Here is a 19,928-nt window from a genome sequence, read left to right as displayed (position 1 = left end):
GCTCCTAGAGGTGTTTCCTGAGAAATTGACTACTGAGGAGTTGTTAGAACTGGAACAGGAACGTATAGCTGAAGAAGAGGCAAGAGAAAAGGAGACTGCAGGAGAAGAAGAACTCCCAAGAAAATTCACAGTGAAGGGTTTAGCAGAAGCTTTTGCAGACCTCAACAAGCTCCTTAAAAAGTTTGAAAACATGGGCTCCAACACCAAAAGGTTTTCATTAATGAAGAGGAATGTTCATGGTGCATTATCTGCTTACAAGCAAATGTATGGTGAAAAAATGAAACAAAGCAAGCAAACTACCATGGACATATTTCTGAAAAGAGTGTTACCTCCTCAACAAGAGCCTCAGGAAGGTCCCTCAGGAGGTATTCCAGAAGAAGACATTGTTGTCATAGGAGATGACAGCTCCATGTGTGTTATTGCCCCTGAAGACCTCCCAGATGTGGAGGTGGAAGACAGTGATATTGATGATCCTGACCCTGTAGGCCTAGGCTAATATGTGTATGTTTGTGTCTTAGTTTTTCACAAAAAAGTTTTAAAAGTAAAAAAAAAAAAAAAATTTAAAAATAGAAAAAAGCTCATGGAATAAGGATATAAAAAAAGAAAATATTTTTGTACAATTGCACAATGTGTTTGTGGGGTTGTGGGGTTTTTTTCGTTTTGTTTTTTTGTTTTTTTGGTGAGGAAGATTGGCCCTGAGCTAACACCTGTTGCCAATTCTCCTCTTTTTGCTTGAGGAAGATTGTCACTGAGCTAACATCTGTGCCAGTCTTCCTCTATGTTGTATGTGGGATACTGCCACAGCATGGCTTGATGAGTGGTGTGTAGGTCCGCACCTGGGATCTGGACCTGCGAACCCCAGGCCACCAAAGTGGAGCATGTGAACTTAACCAGTAGGCCACCGGGCCAGCACCACAACATATTGGTGTTTTAAGCTAAGTGTTTTTACAAAGAGTCAAAAAGTTTTAAAAAACTTACAAGTTTATAACGTAAAAGAGTTACAGTAAGCTAAGGTTAATTTATTATGGAAGAAAAAAAAATTTTTCATCAATTTAGTGTAGCCTAAGTGTCCAGTGTTTATAAAGTTTACAATAGTGTACAGTAATGTTCTAGGCCTTCACATTCACTTACCACTCACTCCCTGACTCACTCAGAGCAACTTCCAGTCCTGCAAGCTCTATTCTTGCTAAGTACTGTATACAGGTGTACCATTTTTAATCTTTTATACCGTATCTTTACTGTACCTTTTCTATGTTTAGATATGTTTAGATACACAAATATTTACTATTGCATTACAATTGCCTACAGTATTCAGTACAGTAACATGCTGAACAGGTTTGTAGCCTAGGAACAATGGGCTATACCATATAGCCTAGGTGTGTAGTAGGCTATACCATCTCGGTTACATAAGTACACTCGATGATGTTTGCACAACAAAATCGCCTAATGACGCATTTCTCAGATGCATCCTGTTGTTAAGGGACACATGACTGTATGTGGTAAGTAAAGAAAACCTCCTGAGAGTCTAGCCTCCTGTGATTTTAATTTATATTATCCCAGGATAAGGGAATGTGTTCTAGTTGCTAAAATATAAACTTTTCTCTCTGCTATCCTCCAATGTTTCCTTTGTTCATCTTGCTCTTTGTCACAAGTCTGTCTTCCTCCGTTGAATCAAAAACAGTGCATGGTAGAGGCTGGCCCCATGGCGCAGCGGTTAAGTGCGCACGCTCCGATACAGCAGCCCGGGGTTCAGATACCGGGCGCGCACGAGGCACCGCTTGTCAGGCCATGCTGTGGCGGCATCACATATAAAGTGGAGGAAGATGGGCACAGATGTTAGACTAGAGCCAGTCTTCCTCAGCAAAAAGAGGAGGATTGGCATGGATGTTAGCTCAAGGCTGATCTTCCCCCACACACACACACAAAAAGCAAAGAAAACAGTGCATGGAGTACTGCAATGATGACCAAAATTTTTAATCTTGTATCCATATCATATCAGTGAAAAAATTTTAAGTATCCCCAATATATTTAATTATAAATTATACACATGCAAACAAAATATATTGAAAAGATGAAATAGAATATTCGTAAACAACTATTTAATTATTGAACATGTAAAACCTTTTTGCTCTCAATAGTAATAATTATTTTAGTGAGATTAATGTTTTTAGAAATAATGTGAATATTTTATTATTCTTTAAAACTGTGTTTTGCTACTTTGTAATACAGCAATTTGACATGTGTAAGTTCATTTTATTCAAATACTTAGATTTAGTAGTTTTTTAGCTGAAAAATATACCACAAAAAATATAGATCTTAATGGAGAAAGTACATTCATTAACTTTGCTTATTAAAACTATTCACTTCAGTCTGCTAATTAGGCAAAGATTTTTGTTGAAATTTGAAGAGTAAATTTTGATCTTCCATGATTTCAATCAACAAAACCTTGCAAATCCATCAAAAGTTAATTTTTATATTTTTAGTAAATAGGTTCAAAACCATTGGAACTCTTCATACGGAAGATTTTTAAGCAGGTTAAGAAAATCTGTTTCCAGATTTTTTGGTGTGCCTAGAGAGTTTTACTAAGTGATACATGTTGCAGTTTAGAGTCTCAGAAAGCAGACATTTCTGAGTTTGGAGACAAAATGTTTTCCAGGGACTAAGGCCGTAAAGAGAAGAGAGAGGAAGCAGAACGGGGCAGAGGAAGAAGCTGAACTTTGATGGAAGCCAACAGTGCCTAGACTCCACCTTTAACAAGGAAGTCTGGAGCGAGTGTGTCTCGCATTGATCAAAAAGGGCTGAGCCTTTATACCCCACATCAGTCAGTCACCATGTGTCCCAGGAAGAGTAGCTCTGTAACTGAGGCTGACCTTGAAGCAGCCTACTGCAGGAGACAGCCAGCCGACCTCAGTCCCACAGCCGGGCAGCAAGTCCTTCTTTGATCTGGTCAGTTCATCTCAGTATCTCCCATACGCTTACACCACATAAAGATGGGAATATTTCCAAGCATCCATTTTTTTTAAATGTTCTCTTCGTAATACAAATTCTTTCAAAAAAAGTACTAATTTTCTCTCTTGTTAAAATGCCACAGTTACCTTGAAGGGACAGATTAAGTGTAATTTTTTCTGTTTGTTTGTTTGTTTTTTGTGAGGAAGATAAGCCCTGAGCTAACATCCGTGATAATCCCCTTCTTTTTGCTGAGGAAGACCGGCTCTGAGCTAACATCTATTGCCAATCCTCCTCCTTTTTTTCCCCAAAGCCCCAGTAGATAGTTGTATGTCATAGTTGCACATCCTTCTAGTTGCTGTATGTGGGACGTGGCCTCAGCATGGCTGGAGAAGCGGTGCATCGGTGCGCGCCCGGGATCCGAACCTGGGACACCAGCAGCGGAGCGCACGCACTTAACCGCTAAGCCACGGGGCCGGCCCTAAGTGTAATTTTTAAATTATTATTATTCAATAGGTAGCAAAATAGTTTAATAGACAGCCATGCTTGTTATATCAGAAAAGGAACTTTTATCTTTTTTTAAGGAAAAATATACACTTGTCTATAAGTTCAACTTTTAAAGTCTTTAGTACAAGATAACTGACCAGTCTCACTGTAGTACAGGAGATTTTCATGATCATGCCACATGTGATTGCAATGTTTAGATCTTTTATTATAGATTTAACTTTGTTATGTTTATGAAATTAACCATGTGACAACACCCTTTGTGCATGTGGACTTTCATTTCACTTTATGTGTTTGTGAATGATGGTGTGAATGAATTTGAGTTGTGCTGTCTCTGAAACTCATCTGTAACCTAGGAGTACTTCTTAAAATTCTAGGCAATGCAGCTTGATTATATACATAATATCTGTAGAAAACATTGTTTTCATTAAAGACGTTATTTACTACTAAGAGATATCTTTCTGGTTCATCTTCTTTAGTGTCTTACATAAAAAGTACTGCTTTTTGGGGATTTCATTATTGAAACAGAATATAGCAAATACCCACAAGCTTAGACTTTGGAGAAATATTGGTACTTTACTGTATAGCATGTCCTCCTTTACTGTGAAATTTGTTGTAACATTTTTCATACCTTCAGCAATGTTCACTCTGCATCTTCTGACACTTTTTGCTGTAAAAGAAATGCCTGTTGGTTTGCCCCTTTATTGGGTGTATTGTTTCAACCATTTTACTGTGACAGGGTGAACAACCGCTTGTGGCCTTTGCAATTAAATAAAAAATTTTTAGCCAAATTTTGTAAAGTACTGGATTGAGTATGACTTCAAACACTGCTGGAACAGTTATAGACTTTGTCTTAATATTCTAGATACGTAGTGGTAAAATGGCCTGCTAATGATTAGCCAATATCTCAAGGGAAAATATACACCTCATGTGATACTCATGAATAATGACAGTAGATGTAAATCTATATTTTAAATAGTATTCTTGATTGATAAAAATTTTTTTTGTCCAATTGCTCTTCAGATCATTATTTTATCTTATAATATGGCTGATAAAAATCTCACATTCTGAGTAAGAGAAGTGCCCATTCTACCATTTTCCTATTCGCTTGCTTAAGCATTGTTAGTCTTGATTCCAATTGGCATTTTCTTTATAGGAATCTCTGTATGTCATTTGTATCTTTTGTGAGGATACGTTTGGTTAAAAAAGGGTCATATAATCCATAATGCTCTCAACTGGGCACATGCAAGCTGCTCTGTGACACCATACACTGAGAGTGAGCAAACGACAGGGGGCCTCTGGGAAGTCTCTGCGTGTGGAGCTCCCACACTTCCCTCTGGACCCCTGGTGTACCCAAGGGGCAGGGAGCAAGACCACCTGACATGCAGGCTGTTCCGCATGCAAGGGTCAGTCTGTATATTAAATATCAGTAAAATTTAACTTCTATCTTACTTTTAGATTTAAAATATAGAAGCGATTGTTGTTTCTCACATCTAATGGATTTTTCATGCACTCCTTGATTCCATTCATTAGAGACCACCAGAGAGCCCATGAGCCTTTGGAGTCAAAAGAAAGAAAAAAAAATGAACTTAGAAGAGTTAACCTCTCTGAGCTTCATTTTATTCATCTTTAAGATGGTAATTATAATAATAATAATAATGCCATATTGAAAGATTTACTATGATAATCAAATTGAACATTATGTAAAAGTACATTATGAAACATTGTATAACTGTTAGTTAATAGTAATAAACATTTCAGTGGGAGTTATAAGCCTGCAGGGTGTTGAGACATAAGATGAGTAAAAGAATTATGTGAGATGATCTGCATAATGTTATTTATATAAAAGTTTAACTGTTTCTAAGACTTTAAAAAAAACGACATTAAGATGTCCTGTTATCACAATAGAACCGGCAGGGGGGATGTTCTGATATTACAATATTAAGGAATGCCAAAAGCTGGCAAATAATAAATTTTCTCAGAGAAAGTTATTGTTATATTCATACAAAATACATATAGGAGTAGAATGAAATAATAAATAAAAAATACCATCCATGACTAAGATTCAAAATATCTCCCACGTTGAGAACTGTGAGGGGTGGATGGAGTGCCTGTAATCATCCTTAGTTCCACCAATTGAGCTTAAGTCAATTTAAGACATTTATTTAAAGAGGTTACAACCAAGTTAACTTCTTTAGTAATGTGGGAAATAATTGTAAACATTAATTTGATAATCTTATTTTTCCTTTACATTATCTACAAATGACCAAATCTAACATAGATCATCTCAATTTTAATTTTTGTTACTACTGTTCTTCTCCCAGTACCTCTCTTAGAGATTTCTTCTATTCTGTAAAAATCAGCTATCACTTCTATATAGATTACTACCAAATGTTGATTTTTGATCCAATTTTCTCTTCAGAATTTTAGTCCCTCATCTTAAACTGTGTATGGGATATCATATATTTCCCAATTTACTTAAAATTAAAGTTTCTAAAACCTATTTCCAATACCTTCCCCCTCCCAACCTGGTGCCAGGCTCCTCTCTCAGTGGCAACGGAACTAACGGTGTTTTTGTTATCCTTTCTCTGAATCAGCAAGTCATCTTTCACATAGTTCTTTGCTCTCCAAACCCAAAGATAACAAAAATCCTGATGACTCTTCCTTCAAAACACTTCTTCCATCATCCCTACCTTGCTCTTCTGGTGCTACCTCTCCAGGTCAGGCCTTACCTTCCTTTATATTTAAGCCTCTTCACTCACCTTCCAACTTCCACCCCTCCTAATGCAGTCCTTGCATTCTGCAGATAGATTAATCTTCCCAAAGCATTGTTTCCCTCGTCATTCTTCTGTTAAAAATGGTTCAAACTTCCTACTGTCTATAGAATAAAGACCCAAACTCTTAAATCTGGGATTCAAATTTGACCACGTTCAACCTTTCCTAACACACCTATTACAACTATCAATCAAGCTGGAGAAATGTCTTTGTTCTAAATATGCTTTGCTTTTTCCTTCCTCTCTCTGTTTCGTCACCTCATGAAACTTTGGAAATACGTTTTTTGCTCCTCTGTTTCCAGCTCTTCCATCCATAGTCACTCATTTATTCATTAGTCAAATACATACTGCGCATCACCAGTGATCCAGACTATATATAAACAGAGGTGAACAAGCCATGGCCCCTGACCTTTTCATGTGGTGAGTTAAAAAGAAAAACAGAGGCCAGCCTGGTGGTGTAGTGGTTAATTTTGCACACTCCACTTCGGCGGCCCGGCGTTTTCAGGTTCAGATCCCGGGCCTGGACCTACGCACCACTCATCAAGCCATACTGTGGCAGCATCCCACAGACAAAAGAGAGGAAGATGGGCGTAGATGTTAACTCAGGGCCAACCTTCCTCAGAAAAAGAGGAAGATGAGCAACAGATGTTAGCTCAGGGCCAATCTTCCTCACCAAAAAAAAGAAGGAAGGAAGGCAGGAAGGAAGGAAGGAAGGAAGGAAGGAAAGAAGGAAGGAAAAACAACTAATGTGATAATTCTATAATGGAGGCATAAACAAAAGGAACAATGCTCACATAAAATCAGCTACTCGGTCCATTTCATTCTATTCCTAAAATTTGAGAGGAACACCTCAGACTTTTGAGTTGGGAGCCCACTTTACCCACCATGAAGCCATGGTAAGGATGGAGAATATAATTCAGGAAGGGAGTGGGTGAAGCCAGTCTATCATAGCTAAGAAAAACCAAATGAGTTAAAATGAATACAAAATCCAGATCTTCACATTTCAAACATTTTAGAGCCCGTGGCCTGTCTGTTAATGGAATAGCAAGTGGGATACGAGGTAGTGTGGCTGCTCGTGACTGCTGCTCCCTATGCTGGTGTTGACACCTTATGCCCTGGTGGAGCCCCACTAACCAACCTTTAATGTATTTGTAACCACTGTTAGGAGTTGGGGTCAGCTTAAACGAACAGATTATTAATCCAATGGGCATTTTTCATGCTCCCTTTGACCAAGACAGTAATTTTGAAAACAACAACCAAAAATGGCTGCACTTATAATCATGGTTGTTATAAACCTAAGTAGTGTTTGTAATTTAGTTGATGGTGGTGATTATCACTTGTTTCATTTGCATCTCAGTGGAAACAATCTAATGAGATGAAGTGTTTATGTTCTCAATTTGTCATGCAAGAGTTTATCTGTTCCCTACTCATGCTTTCAGGAATTCACAACTCTCATTATTTTTTAAATAGAGTCAGTTACCCTTTTGTATTACGCAGTACCAATCAATCAATCAACAAATATTTGGGAATAACAACAAAGGAAGAAATTGGAGATTGAGCGAAGACGAGAGAGGTGAAGCAGACGCAGAGCAGGAGCAGATGTTTTTGCAACGCCCTCTTGGAAGGGATGAAGGACGCTGGGGCGAATTGGAGTGGACCTTGAAAAAGCAAGCTCTATTTAGATTTGAGAGCTAGACTCTGAGATGTGTGTAAGTGAAAGGTTAATGCAGTCGGATCAGAGATTAGTAGGCATCAGAAGTGGAGATAAGAATACACGACCACCTGGCAGAGGGGTGGGAGAGGTGGCAGGTGAGGAGAGTGGCCAATAAATTCTGAAAATAGGTGAGGAGGCTTCTGTCAGTACTCCCTGAGTAGAGAAACAAAGGCGCTATGTGTTTCCATCTAAACCAGCTAAGTAATTCCTCTGGAGCTGTTGTGGGAGCTCCCACTAACCGGATGGTATACGTCAAGAACAATAAATATTTAGTCTTGAGCCCCAAGGAATCCACAGCTCAATTTAAACAACTACTCATGCCTACATGAGAAAACAACAACAACAAAAAATCTTTTGACACAGCACAGTTATTCCTTCCCAGTTTCAAGTTCCTTTTGTGAAAGTTTCAATATATCTGATTTTACTTCTGTATAAATTTTAGCAACAATTTTATCTCCATTTTAGATTGATTGAGTATAATTTGATGAGGATCATAAAAGAGAATCCAGGGACTGGGTATAGAAAATAGAGGTTAAGTAGATGGCAGAAGAGTTGACCATTTTTGCAGCCAAGTCTTGAGAGAGAGAAAGTCGAGAGAAAGCAGACTGGGGGATTAAACTGCACTCTGGAGGAACTGAGTGAAGGAAGTGTACACTGAGCTGACAATCAATAAATCTCGTTATTCACACAGAACCAGAGTGTTCCTTATGTAGGCTGAGATTGTTTTACCAGCTGAATACATTAAAGGATACACAACATATCTTTTAAATCAATATTACCTCAAGAGTACAATTTTTAACTCATGGTGTCTGTAAACCTATAACATTTCACTCTTGTATTACAGAAGTTCACTCACTGTATACCAAACACATATATACTCAGCTTTCTTTTTTTTTTTTTTTTTTTTAAAGATTTTATTTATTTATTTTTCCCCCAAAGCCCCAGTACATAGTTGTCTGTCATAGCTGCACATCCTTCTAGTTGCTGTATGTGGGACGCGGCCTCAGCATGGCTGGAGGAGTGGTGCCTCGGTGCGCACCCGGGATCTGAACCCGGGCCGCCGGCAGCGGAGCGCACGCACTTAACCGCCAAGCCACGGGGCCGGCCCTCAGCTTTCTTTCCTTCATAATTTTACCTGTTATATTGCCTACCTGACATATCCTCACTCCATACATGCCCAACTTATCTTTTAAGATTGAAATCATGTTACCCCTCTTTGTGAATTCCTCCTCTACCGCTCTATAGTAAAGTGATTTGACAGTCAATAAACACCTAGAGCATATTTATATAATTCATTTGGAAAACCAATGTACTAACTTTAAATATTTCTTATACATATCATGAATTAGTTACATCTGACTCTCCAACAAGATTTTAAGATCCCTGAGGTCTGTGCCACATATTTTATGTACCACCGTATTTTACATACCACACCCTCACATGGTGGCTTGCTTATTACTTGTTAAATACAAAAAATTACACAAAAATATAAGCAAGTCACAAATATATTACCTGCATTCCTAGAATACAATGTGGTCATGGTCTATTTTTTTTTTTAATAAATTATTAGGATAGATATGCTAATGTTGCATTTAGATTTTTTGCACTTTATCTGTATTCATGATTATGGTAAATTGGTAAAAATGGAACTTTCCAATTTTTCATATTTATTTTCTAGAGCAGTTTAAATGGTGTTGACTGTTATTGGTGCACAAGTTCAGCAAACTCTTTTCCTCCTTCAATATCCTACCATAGTGAAAGCAGAGAAACAAAAGCATCAAATTCTTAGTTTTGAAGGTCAAAAGTCTAAGTCTAGGCTTAGGAAAGACATATTTTGACAGGGCATATAAATAAGCACAATGAGTCTCACAACCATCACATTCCTGCCTCCAAGTTTCTAAATAGTCTCCAGTCAGGGCAGGACCTTCCCCTGCCCTCTATCCTCTATAGAGATGGAAAGGAAGCAAGGTGTGGACGCTGGTAGAATCTCCAACAAAGAGCCAAGTACTCTCTTGCCCTTCTGTGTTCGCCTCCTTCTGACCCTTTAGCTCCTAAAGGAGAGAGGGGATGGGGATGATCTCCCAGGAAATGTTGGGATCTGAGATCAGAAGAAATCCATGCTCAGCTTCAGGTCTGGTCGCACCTGCAAGATGCTGAGTCTAAAAGAGCTCCTCAACCCTACACAGTATGAGATAGCTGAGTAAGACCTCTGCCCAATGTCTAGGAGGCCTGGAGTGAGACAGATTTCCGGAGAGCCACTTAGTATCCTAAGAAGGAATGATAGAGTAGCCAACTGTTTTTCTTTCTGATAGTTTGAATGCGATGAAGACTGGAGAGTTCTCACAGGTGAAAGAGAGAATTGGGTGGAAGACAGTAGTGGAATCACATGACTGGAAACCAGATAAGGCCAACCAGGACTCAGCAGATGACACTGAGAAGAGATGGCTATAACTGGGAATTGAACCCCAGACAGATGCCAGCCCAGGAGCTGGAAACAACTCATACCACCACACTATGACTATACTTAAGCTCATTGAAGGTAAATGCTGTCCCAAGGAGAGGGAGAGAAAGGGAGAAAACAATGAAGAGAATTATGTCTACCTGAAAATGATTGTTTTTCTGCTATAATGCAGGCCCTGAAATAACGTGGTTATTTTCAATGTGGTCAAGTCGAACCATAGAAAAACAAAGTGACATTTTCACTATACCTGATAACATGGCTCAGAAATTTTATAAACGGCACAATGGTATAGAAATTATCTTTTCCTTGAGGATTTTAAAGATTTTATTTATTCATTTTTTTTCCCCCCAAAGCCCCAGTAGATAGTTGTATGTCATAGGTTCGCACCCTTCTAGTTGCTGTACGTGGGACTCGGCCTCGGGTTGGACGGAGAAGTGGTGCCTTTGGGCGTGCCCGGGATCCGAACCCGGGCCGCCAGCATCAGAGCGTGCGCACTTAACCGCTAAGCCACGGAGCCAGCCCTCCTTGAGGATTTTATAGTAGTGGCTTATAAAGCTGTCTGGGTCTTATATTTTTGGGGGGGTGGCTATTTTCTACCACAGCTATTGATACACTCAGCTTTCCAAATTCATTTTTGCATCAGTTTTGGACTATTATATATTTTTAGAAATATCCATTTCATTAAGACTTACAAATTTAATACCATCAAGGTACCACTGGTACCACCATGTAACATTTTTCATTTCCCCTGCCTCAGTGGTGCAACCCCTAATTCCTAACAGCATATATTCGGTTTTTTGCTCTTTTTTTCCCGCCATTAACTTTAACAGAAGTTTTTAATTTGTAATGGTGTTTTAAAAAGAAAGAAAAAAACAAATGTTGAATGTAACAGTTTGGAGTGCAAGTTCTAGAGTCAGAAACTGACTGTATTTCAATCCCAACTCCGCCCTTTACCATGAGACTTGGAGTAAGTTACTTGATTTCTATCTGCATTTTCCTTGCCTGTAAACTAGATGTTAACAATTGCACCAAAGTTGTAGGGATATTATGTAGATTAAATCAGTTAATACGTATACAATGCTTAAAACAGTGCCTAGTGTTACTGCTCAGGAAATATTAGCTATTGTGATAGATACTGGTAACGTACTCAGCATCCATTCCAGCCTACATCTAATGTCACTTTCTGTACTACAGCATTTGAAAACCTAAAAATCACATTTTCCAGATCTGTTTGAGGCAGGATTCTGGATACGAATTAGGTCCCATCTAATCCAGCTGTTGCTGCTGCCTGTCCCAGTCATAGAGATATCGGGTTTTTCTGCAAGAGCAGAGCCCAATCCTAAGTAGCAAGGAGGAAATTGCAACAATAGAGGGCAGCTTCTGATCCAAGATTCCTGATTCCTGTATAAAATCTCTGATATTGTGTCCTTGAACTAAACCATTCCAGTTGTAGTCTCCCAAATCTCCATCTTCTTGATGTGGCAAGGTTGAAACTGGCAGTGCAGGTCAATAAGCAATCCCTGCAGGCCCAGTTGAAAGCCTGACTCGCCAGTCCTTCCAATTATGTTGATAAGTACCAAATTTACCATATTAAATCCATTTCTATTGAAAATAGTTACAATAGTTTCTGTTTCCTAAAGCTAATTATTGCTAATAGTCCTCCTATTTTCTAATTCATTAATATTTGATTTATCTGTATTCAACCTATTTCCCTATGTAGTTGTCTATTGTTATTTTTCTTGGTTCTTAGATATAATATTTCATTCTTTTCTTTCCTTCTTTCCTTTTTTCTTTCTTCCCTCCTTCCTTCCTTCCTTTCTTTTTTCCTTCTTATGTTTCTTCCTTCCTTTTTTCTTTTCTGGCTTAAGAGTAAATACGTCTAACACTGTGTGTTTTTTGTTTGCAAGATGGGGAGGGTTGTGCACTTACAGTTTCTCAATCCACCCTCTCCCAGATCTGTATTACTCATATTATTAATTTTATAATGTCAAGATAAATAACATTTACGTTTTATTCTGCAATCAAAATTCTTGATACTTTTTAGTAGTGGCTTTCTACTTAAGAGAGTCAGTGTTCATTATCAGTCCGTTTACCTTAGCTTCTTTTTTCTTGAGTCCTATGTTTCTATATACCTCTTAGTTGACTAAATTTCATTGACATATTTTTTTCAAGAAGGCCTATGGGCAATGTATGCCCAGAGTTTCTGTACCCTTGAGAATATGTGTCTTTCTCTTTATAGTTAAAGGATAACTTGGCTAGGGATAAATTTTAGAGTCACACTTTCTTTCCCTCACAAGTTTACAGATCTTCCTCCTCTGTTTTCTGGCATTGCAGTCTTACTATGGGGAAATCCAAAGAGAGCCTGATTTTTTTTTTTTCCCCACCTTGAATGCTACTTGCTTTTCTGCATAGAATTTCCATAGAATTCTGTCTTTATTCTTAAAATTTGACAATTTGGATACTTTTGGTACCAGGATACTTTTTGGTGTACATCATCCTGAATCAGTTTTTCTCTTGGACAAAGTTTATTCTTTCAATCTAAAAATTCTGGTCTTTGTTTCCAGAAAGTACCATCTAATTCTTTTTTGTTATTTATTTAACTCCACTTGTTCTATTTTCTTTCTCACTTTCTATTACTTCCTCAAATTTCTTCCTCAAATCTATTTTCCTCTTTATGTCTATATGGTATCTTTTTTTTCATATCATATCTATTTATTACTATATCACTGTTTTTTTTTTCATTTTGCATTATGTGATTTCTTTAGATTGTATATTCAGTCAAGTTTTTTTCTTTTCTTTACTGTGTTTTTCTAACAAAGTTTTTATCTATTTCATTTATTTTCTGAGGTCTTTCATCTCAATATTTCCCTCCTCTAATGCCTCAAATTGTTATTTTGAACTCTTGACTCTCTTCCTTGAGCTCTTCTACAGAGAGCATAGTACTAGTTATCTATTGCTGCATAACAATATTACCACAAACTTAGTAGCTTAAAACAACACATAATTGTGACCTCACAATTTCTGTGGGTCAGGTGTCTGAGCACAGCTTAGTTGGGTCCTCTGCTTCGAGGTCTCACAAGGCTGCAATCAAGATGTCAGCCAGGGCTACTGTCTCATCTGAGGCTTGACTGGGGAAGGATCTGCTTCCCAATTCAACATGGTTGTTTGCAGAATTTAGTTCCTTGCAGGCTGCCAGAGTGAGGGCCTCATTTTCTTGCTGGCTATTGCCCCCTCACCTCCTTGCTTTGTGGCCTTCTCCATATGGCATGGAGCTCAAAACCTGGGAACTTGCTTCTTCAAAGCCAGCAAGGGAGAGTCTCCTAAGGTAATGGGTTACAATCTTATGTAACGTAATCACATATACATAGTCATAATCATAACTTCAGTATACCATTTACTGAATTCTATTGGTTAGAAGCAAATCACAGGTCCTACCCACACTCAAAGAGAGAAGATAACACAAGGGCATAAACACCAAGAGGCAAGAATCATGGGGGCCATCCTAGAGTCTACCCACCACATTCATGTTGTATGTAATTTCTTGGAGACTGTATTAGTTTCCTAGGGCTGCCATAAAAAGGTACCACAAGCTGAGTGGGCTGAAACAACAGAAATGTATTGGCTCATAGTTCTGGAGGCTAGAAGTCTGAAAGCCAGGTGTCAGCAGTGTTATGCTCCTCTGAAGGATCTAGAGACGAATCCTTCCTTGCCTCTTCCTAGCTTCTGGTGGCTCTTGGAAATTCTTGTCATTCTTTGGTTTGTATACACATCACACCAACCTCTGCCTCCATTGTCACATGGCCTTCGTTGCCATGTGTGTCTCTGTGTGTCCTCTCCTCTTCTTATAAGGATATCAGTCATTGGATTTAGGGCCAACCTTAATCCAGTATGACCTGTCTTAACTAATTACATTTGCAAAGACTTATTTCCTAATAAGGTCACCCTCTGAGGTTCTGAGTAGACACAAATTTGGGGAGGACACTATTCAACCCACTATAGAGACTATGAGGAAATATGTATTTTAACTCTTGGTCTATTTATTAGATAATTTGTCTTGCACACAGTGCTTTCCTTTTGCAGTTCATTTATCTTCATTTTTCATCTTTTTAGTTTTTTTATTTCTAGATTCCATCTTGATTTTTTTTTTTTTTTTTTTTGGTAGAAGCAGAAATTGCAGAGTCACTCACCTTTCTCCCTTGCCTTTCTCTACCACAGAAGCTGTAACAGCTATTTGTTTTCCCTGCCTTCCTTACAGCTAGTGGTTGCCATGACACACAGTACTTGTCAATGAGTTATTGGCAAAAATCTGTTTGGGGATTGGGAGTGATCTGAGAACGCTGGCTCCTCTCTTCCTTTCCTCACGCTACTTTAGCTCTAGCAATCTCCTTGGCTCAGAGAACAAGATGAAGACTGTAAGGTAGCACGCCAGCTTGGTGTCTTCTTGGTTCCACCACCCCTTCAAACTAGACATTCTGCTCTTTTGGAGGCTCCTTCAGGCCCAGATCTTGCTACTCTAATCTCAGTCTTTCAGGATTGTGCATTTTCTTTTGAGAGGAATCTGTGTTCTGCTCAAGGTTCTTTCTCAAAAAAATCTGTGTTCTTTCTCAAGAGAAAGCATGCTTCTGTTCTCAGCACTCAGCCTCTTCTCTCATTTCACATCATTGTTTGGTAAACCTGCTTCCCATTTTGTAATTTAGGGTTGTATCATTTCCTTGTTTCATTGACAATAAGAGTTTTTATCCCCCCCCACACTATTTTTCAATTCTTTCATTATTAGTAGGTTTCAAGGAGGGGAATGAAATAAAATGCCTTCATTTTGCTATCTTTAACTAAAAGCCTCTACCAAACTACATTTCAGAATTTTAACATAACTATTTAACTTCTATTTCTATAATACTGAGGCGAGAGTAAAATGGTATATTTTTTTTCCCCAAAGCCCCAGTAGATAGTTATATGTCATAGTTGCACATGCTGCTAGTTGCTGTTTGTGGGACGCGGCCTCGGCATGGCTGGAGAAGCGGTGCACCGGTGCGCGCCCAGGATCCGAACCCAGGCCGCCAGTAGCGGAGCGCAGGCACTTAATCGATAAGCCACGGGTCCGGCCCCCGTATATTTTTAATTCTTTCTATTTGATACTTGAATTGAGTAAACTTTTTACCTTTCCAAACTTCTCAGTCTTTGCTAATATAATATGGAATTTAGATCCAAGATGTTACTATATTAATATTTTATATCTCTTTCCTTTCAATAATTATATAGGATGTTTGCACTCAGTTTACAAGCAGCTTTGCCACCATTTTTTCAGATATCACTCTTTCACCAAGTCTCAGTGCTTGCAGTCAGTCATTTCAAACTCTCATTTCCCACTGGCTCTTAATTTTGCTTCATATTTCACTTTTTGGAGAAATATTTAAGGCATTTATTTTTAAAAATCAAATAAACATTGTCTGATAGGACTTGCATATCTAAGAATGTCTTTCTGTTGCCTTTACACATTGTTAATTACATGGATGGACATAAAATTCTTGGGTTAAAATATCTCCAGTTCCAGATTAGTCAGTATAGGCTAGGATACGTTATGTTAACAAATGATGCCCAAATTTCGTTAACCATAATGTTCAAGTTTTATTTTCAGTCATGCTACTAATTCTTGGCAGGTTGCCTTCACCTTCGTGCTAGCATCTACGCTGATGGAGCGTCTGGAATATTGTTGGTGTCCCAGCATAGGGCAAAAAGAGCACGGCAGACTGTGCTGTGGCTCTTAAGTATCTGCTGGGAAATGACATAGTCACTATGCTTGCGTTTTATTGGCCGGAGCAAGTCACATGGTCAAATCTGCTGTCAATAAGGCAGGGAAGTACAAGTGTCCCCCAGGGATGAACAGCAAATACTTGTAAACAATGATGCAATCTATACCATATGTCAGAGACATGGCTCCATTATGCCGGCATTTTCATTCGTAAAGAAGAAGGTTAAATGAAGACTACTACAACTGAGATATAGGAAATAAGAGTAGGAATAGGTTTAGGGGAAGATAATTTCAGTCTAGAGAGTTAATTGAATATGAGGCTGAAAGTATGGGGAATGGTCTAGGTTGGGGATATCAAGTTTTGTAATCAGTGTACAGAAGTAAATTCATAAGAATTATTGAAAGGAGCAGTGGAATGATGGTGTCACCTTGGAGAGCAACAACTGTAAAGACCAAGTAGAAGAAACAGATTTGGTAAAGGAAACAGAATGTATGGGTAGAGAATTTGAGAGGAAACAGGAAGAATCACTATCATATAAACTAAGGAAGTAGAGAGTATCAGGGAGAGAAAATATCAGCACTTTCAAAATAAGGATAGAGAATCTCTAGAATGAAATGGAAATTATCTGATGTTGCATTAGGAGATCACTGGTGACTTTGATAAGAGTAGTTTCAACAGAATGGTAAAGTAAAAGGCAACTGAATGACTATTACGGATTTGAGTGGAGAAATTGAGTATAAATGGAGTATAAATAGGCCACTCCTTTGAAAACTTTGGAGGAAAAAAAAGAGATTGGGAGATTTTTTTGCCCCATTGGAACAATGAAGAGACTTGGAAATGTTTAAAGGACCAAGGATCATGTGTGTGTGTGTGTGTATTCATTATTATTTTATAAATAGATGGATATATGAGATAAAATTGTCTGGAATTTAAAACCAAAATCAATCAATAAGACTATGTTTAAATAGTGTGGGGCCGGCCCCATGGCTTAGCAGTTAAGTGCCCGCGCTCTGCTACTGGTGGCCCAGTTCGGATCCTGGGCGCGCACCGACACGCGGTTTGTCCGGCCATGCTGAGGCAGCATCCCACATACAGAAACTAGAAGGATGTGCAATTATGACATGCAACTATCTACTGGGGCCTTGGGGAAAAAAAGGAGGAGGATTGGCAATAGATGTTGGCTCAGGGCCAGTCTTCCTCAGCAAAAAGAGGAGGATTGGCATGGATGTTAGCTCAGGGCTGATCTTCCTCCCCCCCAAACAAAAAAAAAAATAGTGTAAAATCCATGTACCTACAGTCAGTCTTTAATGTCATGGTATGTGTATTAGTCTCTGTTCTCCAGAGAAACAGAACCAATAGGATACATATGGATATAATCTATAGATATAATGAAGAGATCTATTATAAGGAATTGACTCTATTATAAGTTATGGAGGCTGAGACGTCCATAAGCAAGCTAGAGACCCAGGAGAATAAAGGGTGTAAACTCTAGTCCAAGTTCAAGTCCAAAGGCAGGAGAAGACCAATGTCTTAGCTTGAGGACAGTCACACAGAGAGCAAATTCTTCTTACTCTGCCTTTTTGTTCTATTCAGGCCCTCAACAGACTGGATGTGACTGGATGTCAAATTGGTGACAGCAACCTGCTTCAGTCTACGAATTCAAATGTTAATCTCATCCAGAAACCACCCTTACAGACGCACCCAAAATAATATTTAACCAAATTTCTGGGCACCTCATGGTCCATTCAAGTTGACACATAAAATTAACCATCACAGTATACCATTAAATTAAATTTGGATTTATTTAAAGAAAACCAAGTGTTTGATATAATGTAATTGACCTTATATAACCTCAATTTGTATTCAGAATGATTTAACTTCTTGACAAGGCAAGAAAATAGAAATCTATTTATTAGTGACTGGTTCTATCGAGAAACCCAAGCTATTGAGAAAATTTAAAAAATAAAACAAAGAAGTTGCAGGTTGTGTTTTTGGTTGATTTGTTTATTATTGTGTCCCTCTACCCCCATCCTATTGGCTGGAAGTTTCAAAAGTACAGTAAAAAGGAACTTGATTTTTAAAGGCACATAATGATTGCAGAAATGTCAGGAGATAGGGAAGAACAAAAGAGGAAGCATAAAACATTTTAGTAGTGGAGAAGATCCACAAAATTTAGGTCCATGCTTAACTTTATTTGTAGTTCCTCCCCCAATACAATGTTGTCTTGGAGACAGCACACTCCCAAATTAGCAAGCATTTTGATTGAGATAACCAGACCCAGTAGGCAATCTTAAAGAAAACAAATTTGTTTTCTGGTCTTATGGTGACATATAGGAAACAAGCAAGAAAAATATAATAAACTAAATTAGTGTTCCAATAAGAAAAAATAGTATGCTCTTGGAATAATCAATAATCCAGCTGATTTTATTCATTCCTTTTATTAGCATACTTCATTAAGTTTTGGTAGTTCTTAATTGCTTGATTCAAAACTTTCATACACGAATGGGAAAATTTTTGTAATGCAAAATGGTGTTGCCAAAATTGGAACAATAAAGAATCAAACAGTCATTGTCCTCATTGAATTTACAGACATTAGTCACTTAATAATATGTATTAAATATAAAATAATATATTATAATAATATACATAAAACTATAAAATTGCATCTGAGATGAGTGCTATGAAGGAAGGTTGAGTGGTTCTATAAAAGCTTTTACTGGTGGGATTTTATGACTTAGGTAGTTCAGAGAAGGCTTCTTTAAGGTAAGCAAAGAACAGAGGGATAGGGAATAGACTGTGCAAAGGCCCTGTGGCAGACAGAGCATGCTAAGAAGGAAGGACTGACAGCAGGCCAAGGTGACAGCAGCAGAGAATGTGCAAGAAATCATGGTGTGAGCTGATGCTAGAGAAGTGTGTGGTGGACCACCCATGTCAGGTCCGGAGAGCCACTGAAAATTTGTAAGTGGGAACAATGGATTGGAAGTGGTCCACATGAATGTGGGTAGAACAGATAATAGGTTATTGTAATTGTGCAAGTGAGACCAGGGGAGTGCCAGAGAAAATGGAAAGAAGTGCTAATGTTTGAGAAAGATTTAGGGAGTAAAATTGACAGTACTTGGTAATAAAATTGATGTAGGGAACAAGAGAAATTGAAGTGTTGTGGATATTGCCTTTTGAGGTTTTTGAGTAAAGCAATAGAACAAAAACCCCACCCAGGGAGAAAGTTTTAAAATACAGTTTTTGCACAAGTCCAGGGATTATTTATAGCAATGGAGGACAGGAGCAAATGCTTATTAGACTTTAATTTATATGAACTGTTGATAATGATTGTTGTGCCCCACTAGAGCAGAATGATGTAGTACCGTGCCCTCCTGTATATGCTTCTCTTATAGTCCTTAAGACATTATAATTTCTGGTTTACATCTGTCTCCTGCACTGGCCTGTGGACTACTTGAGGGCAGATGTTAGGTCTTAGTAAAGCTCCTGCAGGCAATCAAGTTTCTGGCATTGCAACCACTCAAATACTTGAAAGGTGAAATAATTAGGTCAAGAATCAAACTTTAAAATTTTCCGTCTTCCAAGTTGTTTTTAGTGTGGTTATACACTTATAAACAAAAATCTTTATATAAAATTTACTAAGTTCAAAATTCTCAGTTAATAACTCTATTTACTTATTTTCATTTTTGCCATAAAACTAAGTATTGGCTCTAGCCAAATACGGCTACACTAATGATATGATTCGATTTAACTGTTGGCTGGCTTTCAAATAATGCTTATAA

The sequence above is a fragment of the Ceratotherium simum genome, chromosome 8 (assembly GCF_057802395.1).
Source record: "Ceratotherium simum simum isolate JZ-2026a chromosome 8, ASM5780239v1, whole genome shotgun sequence".
Classification (NCBI taxonomy): domain Eukaryota; kingdom Metazoa; phylum Chordata; class Mammalia; order Perissodactyla; family Rhinocerotidae; genus Ceratotherium; species Ceratotherium simum.
This window is presented reverse-complemented; position numbering follows the sequence as displayed.